Source organism: Pongo pygmaeus, chromosome 6 (assembly GCF_028885625.2).
Source record: "Pongo pygmaeus isolate AG05252 chromosome 6, NHGRI_mPonPyg2-v2.0_pri, whole genome shotgun sequence".
NCBI lineage: Eukaryota > Metazoa > Chordata > Mammalia > Primates > Hominidae > Pongo > Pongo pygmaeus.
In genome coordinates, this window is record NC_072379.2 from 35,605,044 (window position 1) to 35,618,122 (window position 13,079).

Below are 13,079 nucleotides of genomic sequence, written 5' to 3' on the forward strand. Positions count from 1 at the left end.
TGACTCACAGGCAGGGGAGGAGACAGTGTGGATCCACTGAACAAACGGAGGATTCCTATCCGTGGTGGGACAGGACAGGATGGCAGATTTCACCAGGCTACTCAGAAGGACACATGATTCAAAACTGACCAAGTGTTTATTTCTGGAATTTTTCATTTAATATCTTGGTTGATCACAAGTAACAAACTGCAGAAAGCAAAACCTCCAACAAGGAGGGACTACTATGATGGTTTTTGCCGTGTGTGTGTGTGTGTGTGTGTATGTGTGTGTGTGTGTTGGGAGAGCACTGTATACAAGCATAGTTATTAGTCATTTCGCTTTTCTCCACTCACTTTTAATGGTATGTTAGCATTGTGTGATTTCTAAAAATACTCAGAAGAGAACTCATCTTGGAACAAGCCCCGATTAGAGTATCTTTTCAATATTAAAATATATGTTTTATTCCTTAGTCCAGAACCAGGTAACAGTTTAAATTAGTCATCTTCACAGTCTTTGCTATTTAATCTGACCCAAACTTCAGGCAATTGATACAAATAACTAATAAGGCAAAAATAACCCAACTGGCCAGGAAACTGATGCCCTGAGGTTGCAGATGGAGGCACTGATGCAGAGACACCAGACAGGTGATCCTTGGAGACTCAGGCTTCAATGCTGCCATTGATGAGGGCTCATTTCCCCCAGTGACAATACAGGCACCTCTCACTAGCCTTTTGAAGGCCCTTTTGACACCTGGGATGTGGAGGCTCTTTGCTGCCTCTCCTCTGTTTTCTCCAGCATCTCAGGGTCCCATTCGCTCGCACTCAGGCTGTGCCACCCCTACCCTGCTCAGCTCTCCTCCCCCTTCTCTTCCTCATGCCCCTGACTTGATCATGCATCCCCCCCAATATTGTTTCTTTGCTCTTTGTTTTTGACGTAGTTTACAAACATTTGGAATGTGTTTTATTTTTGTAAGCAATTTCCTCATTCTGTCTTTCTGAAACTATTCTATTATAGTTTCCGCAAGTAATTATTTCAGCTCTACTTCTGTCTGAAGAAAAATGACACTTGTAACTTTGTTGAGGGCATTTTGGGACAAGTTCCCATGAAACAGGAGACATGTGAAGAGCACTGAGATGGGAAATGGAATCTGCTAATTTTAGAAAAAGGCAAATACTCCTGCCTTTTGAGAGCAGGGACTGAATGTGACTTTTTAAAACTGGTCGTCCGTTAACTCCAGCGCCTGTTGTTGGAGACAGCTGTCTTTGAACTATTGCAGGGCATAGGTTTCAGTAAGATGACGACAGAAAGCTACATGGGGATACAAAGCTTAAATGTAGGTGGTTCTCACCTGCAGCCCAGTGAGGGGAGAAAGCCAGCTGGCCAGGAACTCTGGGGGAGGTACGAAGGAAGCCCTGCCACGTGTGGCCCAGGCCGGCCGGCAGCAGCACCTGGGAACATGTGCCCCTGGGCCCACCCCAGCCCCACTGAATCAGAAACTCATGGGGTTATGGGGTCTGGACAATCTCTATTTTAACAAGCCCTCCAGGGGATTCTGACACGGGCCAACTGCAAGACCGTCATCTTCTCAGAGAACTTAAGATGTTTATGGACAGCTAGGCAGCTAGGCCCAGCGCCTGTGATAATTTTAGCTACCATTACTGAGCATTGACCCTGTGCCCTGCTAGCTCCTTCATAAGTGCTGTCTCATTTAATCTTCACTAAGTCCTTAGAGAGAGGAATTCGGCCTTGTGGTTGAGGATGTTAAGAGATGAGTTTGAGTTTCCCGCAGCCCTTGAGGGGCTGAGCACGGAGCTGGAAGGACATGCTATTAGTGCAACAGAAAAGAGTGGCAGTGGCGTGGGCTTTGTGAGTCCAGGAAGGATGCGCGCTGGGGCCCGTGGAGACACCAACCTCATGGAGGAGGGAGGGCCTGAGCCGCCCTTGCGGGAAGATAAGGACTTTCAAGAGGAAAGAAAAGGACATGTTCTGAGAACTCCGGCTGGAGATGCATGCAGTAGCCAACCCTGGGGTCATATCTGCAAGTCCTCTTCTCTCTGAACCTGCTCCCTTGGCTCCTAAAAGGCACCCCCTCTCTCCTGGCTCCCCATCTGTCCCCTCAACTTTCCAGGCTGCTCCAGGGAAGAAAGGTTTGGATCCTGGATAGCGGACAACCTTCTCTGCTGAAACGAGGAAGGCTGTGGAAAGGAAACGGATGTTATACATTGAAAGCAAGTTCCGTTTTCTTATATTTCCAGCCATATCGTGGGTGATATACCCCAAAAACCCCTTCTGCTACCAAGCATCTCGAAAGGCTGGGTTTTCTGTCATGGACATCATTGTAAATGCGTAGCCAAGCTTTGTGTTGCACAGAAAATGAGAAGGAAATCGTAAAACAGAAGCGTGAGGGAGAGCTGAGATGCTGGGGGCCTCTGAGGAGGCTGGGGCTGATCTTAGTCATCTGGGGCCTGCCTTAGGGGTTCCAAGGGCCCCTGGCCAAGCGGTAGAGAGGAACGGGGCCCACAGCAGTCCCCAGTGCAGGGAGATGCCATGGAGAAAAAACGTTAGAAAGTCACTCCTCTCCAGGCCAGGCAGTCAGAAAGGAAAAAAAGTTACAGTAGCTTCAGTTCACCTGAAACATGGCCATCTCCCAACAAGCCCAGCACCCATACGAGGAAGGCCCATGAAGAGTCCTTCGCCTTCAAGGAGCGTGAAGAGGACTGGACAGCAAGACGGGAACTGTGGGGCCAACCCAGTGGAAATCTCACAAACTCAGTAGATTTTATAGATGGCAAAATTTAAGAAGCCGTCCATAAGGAAATAAAAGAACTGGCTAAGAAAGAAGTTTGTAATTTATGTGAAAAGAAAAAAAAGCGAAAAGTTCCTTTTTATGTGTTCTTTGTTTGTTTGTTTGTTTATTTGATTGAGACAGAGTCTCACTCTGTCACCTAGGCTGGAGTGCAGTTGCAGCACGATCCCGGCTGACTGCAACCTCTGTCTCCTGGGTTCAAGCGATTCTTCTGCCTCAGCCTCCCGAGTAGCTGGGATTACAGGCACACACCACCACTTCCAGCTAATTTTTATATTTTTAGTAGAGACAGGGATTCACCATGTTGGCCAGGCTGGTCTCGAAATCCTGACCTCAAGTCATCCACCCACCTCGGCCTTCCAAAGTGCTGGGATTACAGGCGTAAGCCACTGCGCCCAGCCCTTTTTATGTTGTAATTTTTCTTTAAAACAGCTAATAAAATGTTGCATTGCAGAGGAACAGTGACAATTTTGTCTGTCACCACCAACCTCCACTTTTAGGTACAAGGGAAGGAGGAGCAGAGACACAAAGACGAGAAGCTAAGATTGGCTGGGCCCGGCCGAGGGGCCCTGTGCCAGGTGGGGAGGCACCTCTCGGGGGCAGGCGAGGCACAGGGACGGGCGCTTGGGATGACTGACATCACAGGGTGGCATTACAGCGCACCCGGACATCTTCTCTGAGTTACAGAAAGTGACCTGTAATATTGTCTGTTCTTCAGCATGCAAGAGGCGAGGCTCAGATATCTGGATTCTTAGCTTTTGTCAAAGAATGCTCTTTTCTGTTATTGCACACTAAACATTGATTATATTATCGAGAATTTACATTGCACAGTGTGCCAGCTTGAGGAGGCCTTCCTGACTGGGTGAGATGCCCTGAACTCCAAGTGCCCATTTGAACGGGGTCAGCCTGGGTCCCTGAGGGCAGCACAGGGCAGGGCACACAGCTTGCCCAGAAGATGCCATCTGCCTGTCAGGCAAGAGGATAGTCTGACTCCTTTCCTCTCTTATCTTCCATAGAGATCTATTTTATTTGTTATTTAAATCACAGTGAATTTCAAAGGGGATTGGAGGCAGCTTTTTGTGTCAGTATTATTCAGATTAGAAAAGTCTAGAAAAAGGAATAATTTTTATTTTAAATAATTGGAAATAAAAATATGTTAATTAATGCTATTTTTGAAATCTACATTTTCCTTAAGTGGTTAGAGGTAAACACTAGGAGAGCTCAGAAATATATGTGCTGGGAAGGGAGAGGGAGGAAGAAATGCAGTTAAAGGCAGCCACAAAGGCACAGCTCGGTCCTGCCTTCTTGGGAAACAAGGCCAAAGGGATCAGAGAGGATGCTGTGTCAAACAGCACTCATTTATTTAATAATTTGGTCATTTTTGTATCAAATTTACATCCAGAGTGATGGATGAACAGTGTGTTATGGAAAGCTAAGTAAAAGTAGGCCACATACTTTATTCTCTAGAGTTCTGATGATAAAAGGATAGAAGTTAGAAGAAAGCAGCAGAAGGAGGGATGGCATTTTTCTTAGGTTGCCCATCTCAGATGGTGGCTGCCTCACCTTTGCTTCATAATAGACCCAAAGCATAGTCAATTTGAGATTGAGTCCCTTGGCACCTTGGCAGGTCCCTGAACCTCTCTTTCTGAGGCATCGATTAAATAAAATTTATGTGTTTTAATAGATAGACAACCTGGAGACAGAGTTTCTATTTTGACAATGAAAACTAAGACACCAGCTTTGTTCTTGCCAGCGGGGATGGCCATCCACTGCCCTACACTTCCCTCAAAGGTGAGGCCCCAGAAATGTGTAAAAAAGGACTGAAGGTTTTTGCCTCAAGAAATGGTTTCAAATATGTTGAGATTCCCAGATAAATGGATCCAAGGTTCGTTCCATAGAACATGGAAGAAAATCTTTTGGCTTAGAAAAGTCTAAATGCAGATATACTCAGTAGGATTCATGTAACACGTTGGTTAAAGAACCTTAATTTGACTCCTGCCTACCATGTGGGGTTTTTGTGATGTTTGAATGAACTTGCGCTTTTTATAAGCTGAGCAGAGTGTTTCTGCAACACACACCCTCAGGGATAGGTGACATAATTTGTTGGTTGGGGCTTCTTTTATAATTTGCAAAATAGGAATAATAATATCCACACTACAAGGGGCATGTGGATTAAATAAGGAGATAGGTAAATATTATCCATTTGAACACTGCAGAATGTCAAAACCCAATTACCGTTATGTGGTTTGCAAATATCAATGTTGAGCTGTACTATCTGATAGTAAATTAGCCAATAGTGTAATATTTTATACTACTCTTAAAGCCCATGACAGTGGCATAGAGAAGGAATCCTGTTTAACTATTTGCTTAAAAACAACAACAAAAAAAAGCACATTAAAATAAAATGAAACTTCAGTTTCAGGGTAGCTGAACTGATTCTAAGCATCATCAGCCAAAGCCAGCATTGTGGCTACAGAGAAAAACTGGCCACCCTAACCAAATGGAATCCTCGCTCCGGAATGCAAGCGTCCGTCTCTGTCCCTGTGGAACTTCACTTAGTCCAGTCCTGGTTCATGCACTGCACCCATGACTGCTGTTGATAGGCTTTCTGATCCATAGTAAGGAAACAGCAATATTCACATGCGGCAAAGAAATTCACTCCATACCATCGCTGATACCCCCATTTAAACACAGGAAAGACAGCCAAGAGTTGGTAGACAATTTTGTTTTTAATGCATGAAAGAAGGACAACAAAGTGGTCAGAGAAATTTACTCCAAAGGAAGTACAGTTAAGTTAGGAAATAGAACAGAACATTAAAATAAATACTTTTGGTCATTGCCTCAGAAAATTTCAGTAGATCATCACATAAAACAAGAGCAGGCTATTATTGAAAAACAAATAAGCATCAAAACATTCTTGGAAATTAAATACACATCTTTAGAAATGTGCACATTTAGACACATTCAGGTAAAAATTTTAAAAATCCACAGATAAAATTTTACTGGCTTCTAGAGAGGGATTATATATAGCTATAAACAAATCATGTGAACATATGCCTTCTCATCTATGACACAAGATGCTAGAAAACAGAGAAGCTGAGAAGACAGTCTTAAAGAAGGATTTTCATCTGAATCTTACTTTGGTTTAGCCATATACTGGTAGTCAAGGATAACAAGTAAATGGAGCCAGCCTTCAGACGCAAGAGAGCTTCGAGAGTATACCCTCCTAAGTTAGATTATACTCAAGTGTATAATCCAAATAACGGAAAATAAATCTAGGAAAGGGAAAGACATACATAGCTGTCCAATTTAATATGTAATTTAATATAAAATAAGGGTTCATATAATAGAAATACCATAAAGTTACATAGATATATGCGCAAAATAAAGGAAATTTAGACATTTATTAGACAAGACTCCTCAGTTCTCAGAAACAGAAATATGTCTTGACCAGTTATGCATAATTGGGTTTTGTGGCGATTTTTAGCTCACATAACTGGCACTTCCAAGAGACTAATCTTTATTATGGGCATGGTTGGGTCCAGGAGCTGAAACATTGTCTTAGAACTATGTTTCTCTCCAGTCCATGGGTAAGTTCTTCCCTGTGCTGGTTAAAATGGCAGCCATTTATCCAAAACTTGTACCCAATCCATTTATTCCAGCCCGATTGGACCATCTTCCTGAACACCTCTGGTGGAAAGGTGCTGAGAAGGACTTTGATTGGTCCAGCATAGAACACATACTCTTCTTTGGATATAACATTGTCCTAGGGAAATAGTTAGGGGCAGATAGTCTCACCCAGATATGATAAATTGGTTACCTGCAAGAGGACAGAATTCTTTTAACACAAACAGAGTGAGAATGGTGGGCAGAGCAAAACAGCAGCTGTTTATTATATGTTTTTAAAAGAACAGCAGTTGGAACACAGTTCCGTTTTACAGTGGAATAACTTGGAATTTTCTTTGCCCAGGGACTCTAATAGGCACGTTAAGATTCTAGGACTAGAGTTTGGTTCAGATAGTGAAGAAATAGGAGCTGACTGATACCAAGAATATATAACTTGACTCTTAAGAGAATCCAGGTCTAATTTTAGATCCATAAATGTTTTTCAGACCTTCATTATCTTGCCTTCTTGAAAAGATAAAAATGTGTATGTGTATATAGTAGTGCTCTGGAGTCAACTGATTACCTTCATCATGCAGTGTCTTTGAGGAGCCCAGGTCTATGGGATTTTTGACAAGAGCATTAATATAAAATGTTATTAAATAGTGCCCATCAAACTAAAGAGGCTGTGATTTTGACAAGGAATGAACAGGCAAACTTCACTTGGAGGAAACTGTGCCTAGGGAATCAATTAGAGAAAAAGAGGGGAACAAAGTTTGAGGTGCCTACTCAGAGCAGAATCTATATAATGCTGGTGGCAGAGGGTCTCTCAAAGGCGAATCCTAAACCCAGCCTCTCCAAACCATGCCTCCTGAACATTTGCACACCTGTGTGTGCACACAGACACTAGGGATTCCAACCACTCAACGGTATTTGATGTTTCCCATGCAGCCTGGCATTTCTCTGCTTTTTCTCATCTTTTGACCCAACTGTCCTCTACCTGCCAAAATCATGCTTGTGTTCAGACGCAGTCCAATGGTCGCTTTCCTGTGTTCTCTAATTAGAATGAGTGACCCTACTTCTGTATTCCTGTGGTATTGTCCATGAATCCCACCATCGCAACTCTTAAATTGACTGAAATGTATTGTGTACATTGGTGGGTTTAAACTGGGTACACGTTCTTCTTGAAGAATCAGGACTTTCCAGGGGAATCCACTTCCAAATGTTATACCCGCACATGTAATTCATGTGCCTGAGAACTCACCCGTGACCAGCATCATTCCAAGTCTTTTTCCCCAATGCCAGTTTTACAGATGCCCTCCTTCTCCTTCATAAAAGACAGACATACCCCTCACCCATCAGGAATCTCACTGGGGTGCACTTTCCTGAGATGGGCAAACCTTATTCCTGATCCCAAACAAAAGAACAAATGGAAGTATTGGTATAAGATCAAGCAGATAAATAACTTTAATGAGTTGGTGGCGAATCTTTTTGAACATCAGATGGTTTCCCAATTTTTCTTTCCAACCAAATTGACAAAGGATCTAATTGAGTTGTCAGATTATAGATCATTAAGCATAATTTTTGTGACAGATTAATTAAGTGATTTTTGACATATATTAGAGGAAAAGTTTTAAAAACCTAATGGAATGATGTAACCATAACAAAAGTCCCTTAATTTACCTTCGTATGTGACAAGCTTTGCCTAGTGCTTATAAGATGAAAAATAGACTTGAATTTATGCCAAACCCTGCCTCATGCTAGCAATAAGTAATCCAGTCATTTTTAAGGAATTAATTGAAAAAGCCTCACTCACTTATGAAATGCATTTCCAAATGATATTTTACCTTTTTGCTTAAGAAATGTCAAAGTTTCTAAGAACATTTCTGTAATTTTGGTTGGCTGTTTTCTATTAGCACAAGGATAACAATATAAAAAGGAATTTAATACAACTCACTTATGGTGAGGGGAAATAAAAATTACATTTTAACTTAGATACATATTTTATACAAAGAGGCTTGATGAATAAAAAAAAAATCTCAAGCATAAAGTACATTCAATTAGCATGAGATTCTGTTAGGTAGTGAAATGGAAATAAGTTCAAGGAAGAAGAGACATGCTCTAAAACTCTGCCCGTTAAAGGAAGAACTCATTTACTCATTTTTACATGGAGGGGCCTGGGCATGAAAATAGTATGATATCCCGATTCCTTTGTTTATATTTTTAAATGGCAAAACATTTATTTGTAAAATATTAATATTTATAACACAACTAAAATGTACATCTGTTGCAACCAACTGAACTCGTGATGGAAATTTTCAGACGTCAATGAAAAATGGAAGGAGATGCATGATTGTTCAAAATTATTTGGAGGGATATGCCAAAAAATTATTTCTATTTATTTATTTATTTATTTATTTTTGAGATGGAGTCTTGCTCTGTCGCCCAGGCTGGAGTGCAGTGGTGCAGTCTCGGCTCACTGCAGGCTCTGCCTCTCAGGTTCAAGCAGTTCTCTGCCTCAGCTTCCCAAGTAGCTGGGATTACAGGTATGCACCACCACACCTGGCTAATTTTTGTATTTTTAGTAGAGACAAGGTTTTGCCATGTTGGCCAGGCTGGTCTCGAACTCCTGGCCTCAAGTGATCCACCCACCTCAGCCTCCCAAAGTACTGGGATTACAGGTGTGAGCCACTGCACCTGACCCCCCCAAAATTATTGAAATGCTTTATGTCAGTTTGTATCACTAGTTCAGAAGCACTTTACCTTGTAATTTTTCCCTTTCTTCCAAGTGCCTAGAACATAGAGAACAAAGTCAACGCAGGTTAAGATGAAGTGCAGCTTTGCTTGTTGGTTGTGAGTGGCCTGTGGAACCCACAGGCAGCAGTGTGAGGTGGCGAGGTAGCTTTTCTTTCATTGAAACATTTTCTCTGGGCCATATAAATTTGGTGAAACTGGCTTTTGAGAAATCCTCTTTCTTAATGAACCACAAAAAAGCGATATCATAGGACACAAGATCTTTAATTTGCATTTAATAAAACAATAAAATGAATCCATTCCAAAATTACTTGGAAGATACTTATATTTAGTGATGGAATTATCTTTGTAACGGCCTCTGAACCATGGGATTATATAATTTAGGTGGAGGACAATAGAAGGGTTAATATTCCTTACTCAGGCTCTGTGGCTATTCATTTAGAAGAGAATTAAATCATGAATTTATATTAGGCTTCTGCTAAAGACAAAGTAAGTATGTTTTTTCACATTTGCAAAAATCCTGCAGTAATAACTTTTTAGTTCAAAAAGATTGCTCATGCCTTAAGAGAATAGCAAAGTTGCCAGTGCATTAATTAACTCAAAAATAATGACTTACCCTCTCAGGGAAGACAGAATATAGCAGAAAGGACAAAGCCAATGTTGTATTCCTTTTAAAGATTCCTAATTAGTCACTGGTCAGTTGTAAAAATGAGTGTTTACATCCGATATTTTGACTTGGCATTTCAAAGACTGTTAACAGTTCCACTCTAGAAGGGATTTTAGAGCCTGTCAGAACCAACTGCTTATTTTACAGAAAGGGGAAAGGGGATTGTTCAGAGTGCAATTTGGGCTGTTAATTCAGCCCTCCTCCTGCTGCCCCTGGGTTTCAGGCGGGGGTCCCTGGACCGCTGGCTCTAGGGAAGCCCCTCAGGGGCTGGACAGAGGGTGGGAAATGGGACACACACAGGATCTGGAGGACAGGACCTGGGCCCCCAACCTCGATGCAGCCCAAGCAGCTCCACGTTTTCCTTTTATGTTCTGAGTTTCCGTTTAGCATTGATGAAGAAAAAAAAAGTCTCCTGCACCATTATCTCATTCAGAAATTGTCAAAACACGTTACAGTTCATGGGGTTAATCATCAGAACCAGCTGAAGGAAGAAAAGAGATGTGGGGTGGGGGCAGGATGAGTGAGATGGGCATGTCTGATTCCAAACAAAAGATGCCCAGGACAGAGCAGACCTCGGAAAGGAGGGATCAGAAATTGCCTGAAAACTCACACCAACACAGGTTGGGGCTTCACAGGAATATCTGCCCTTCTCTTCAGATCTGTGCTCTCTCTGACAGCTCACCAGGAAGCTTCTCCAGAAAGTTCCCCACTCAGCCTCCAACACCCTCCTCAAAGCCTTTGCAGGTGCTCCCCCTTGGCCACAGCCTGCTCCACCCTGTACTCCGAGCAGGTGCCGGCATCACTGTGGGGAGGTCTGCCGAGTCTTTCCTGGTCGGGTCCCACCCCTTTGGCAGAAGGCCTTGCACCCATGTTCCCTCTCCTCCCAGCATTTAGACAGTTGCCTTTTCAATTCGTGTGCCACTCTTCTCCCTAGATGCAGATAAACCTCCTGAGAGCAGCCCCCCCCCCCACACACACACCTGCTTCTGCACCAATGGCATCAGTGGTGTTGCAGGGCTGTGGCCAGGCCACACGGGCCATGGGAAGATTATCCACATGGAGAGCAGGAGGGCTGGCCTGGGCAAAAGGGGAGCTCTGGTAATAGCACTCGCATGAGTCATTTTGTAAATGGTTTAACACGTATGTGCACCAAATATGTGACCTCTCACTCCATGTTGATTTAAGGCTTTGCAGGTGGCTTAATTTAGACCACAGGCTCTCAACTTTTTTTTATTGCCTCAAAACTTCTGAGGAATATATATGTATCACCCGACAAGCATTCCTGATCTTATAACTGGCTAGAGAAGGGGTGGAGGTAGGTTAGAGTCCCTCTGACCTGCGATGTGTTCTGTGCCTCCAGAGGGCATGTACCAGGTGCTCTGAGGGCCCCCTCCAAGGGGCCTGGCAGCAGACGACTAGTGGGGGCACATTTGTTAACGTCACTTCACGCCTGAGCGATAATCCCTGGAGAGGGAAGAGGGTAAGCCAGGCTAAACCAGCATTTGTGTGGCCCCTACTGTGCCACCACCTCGCTCAGTCCGGCCTGCCACACTCTGCCTATGGGAGCACACCGAGCGTTGGTGTGACCATACAGCATTGTCATTCTTTGTGTACATGTCTGTCCCTTCAGAAGCTGTGAGTGCCAGAGAGCCCACATGTTTGGATTGGAAATATGTGTCCCCAGGCCCTGTCACAGGGCCCTTCACATTCAGGCACCCACTTAACAACAGGGACCCTGTGGGCAGCAGCATTACCTTATTCTGCCAGGGTGTGAATCCAGGTCTCTGTGACCTGAGAGTTTTGCTCTTGTCATACTTTTTATATACAACACAGAAAAAACGTGCTGGTTTTATTGTTCAGTGATGGCGGCAAAAGGGAAGGCAAGAGAGGAGTGATGGGAAACAGGGAGCTACTGCGACGTTTCTTCTCAATATTTGTCTTGAATTAAGAGTCTGGCCACAAAAGCTGGGGAGAGAACTAGAAGAGTGAGGTCGCAGCAGACCAACATCACTGCATTCAGCATATCTCCTCGTGCGTTTACGCTGCTCTAAACTATTCCTTTTTTTCGTTCTATTCTTTACCTTGGAGCTCTTTAGTGAAATGCGTATTCTTTAAACTGTTGTTCTTTCATTTGTTTTATTGTTTGGAATCCCAAATAAACCATCACCTGATGGGATTTTCTTTTGGTTTTGTTGATGATAAGTTGTTAGTCTCCTGTCCAGTTAAAATGTTGGTGATGTTGAGTGCAATTGTGATGTCACTTCACTCTCAGTGCATGATTTTGTGGAGTGAGCACTCCCAGAGGAGTCTTAATTCACTCTGGGCATCCAATGACTATTTAGGGGAAGAATGACTTTAAAACAAAATACACTGGGACTGCAACAAAACACAGTCCTTGTTTCCTGGACTATTATAAATAGTGCTTAGATCATATGTCTTGAAGTGTCTTGAAGTTTAAAATCTATTTTTATTAAAAAACAATAATGACTCTAATATACATCTGGGCTAGAGTTGTGTGTTTTTGTCCTTCAAATTTCATCTCTATGCATAGAGCCTTCTGTGATTTTAGAGAATCTAGAAGCTCAGTAAGAGAAAAATAATGACCTCCCATTACTTACACTTAATGTATTGCTATCTACAAATTGCTAGGTAGTTGTGCAGAATAGCCATAGTGCTACCCATCATTAGTATTAATGCTTGACAGAACTTGGCTTGGAGAGTAAGTTGCCACTCTATGCATCTCACCAAACTGCTGCAGCGACTCACATTTAGTGCATAGGAGCCAAGTAACCTCAACCACAGAAACTGGCCTCACATGTAAAAATTAAGGGAGAGCCAAAAGCTGGGGAGTAGGGCCGTGAATCTTCCAGGCCAGATTTCAAATATGAAATACACGTCAGATGTTTCCAAACTGACATTTATGTCTGCTTATTAATATTTCCAAAAACTCTAATTGTTCTTAATGTTTTTCTAAAGATCTCACATTAAACAAGTTCCATTAAACCAAAGGCTGGACTAGAAACAATTGCATTCAACATGTCATTAGTTTGAATTTTTAAATGTGCTTGCCCGTAGCCATAGAGAGGAGACCAATGTAAAAGGCTAATTAATCAAATACTGATTTTTGAGGGAAAATTTTGCTCTCAGTCTTACCCAAATGACTCCCTTTGAGTTAAAATGTTTCAGGAGTATTCAGCAGTATTTGAATGAGGGTCTTCCTTTATTTTGAGCACCCTGAATCCCAAATTTTAGAGTGGGGCCGACAGACTG

General features: G+C 42.7%; 1 protein-coding gene across 4 annotated transcripts in view; it reads left to right on the top strand.

Annotated features, from left to right (window-relative positions):
• COBL (cordon-bleu WH2 repeat protein) overlaps window positions 1-13,079 on the top strand; it is a 299,291-nt gene that overhangs the window by 258,593 nt on the left and 27,619 nt on the right. The gene's annotated exons all lie outside the window — the stretch shown is intronic.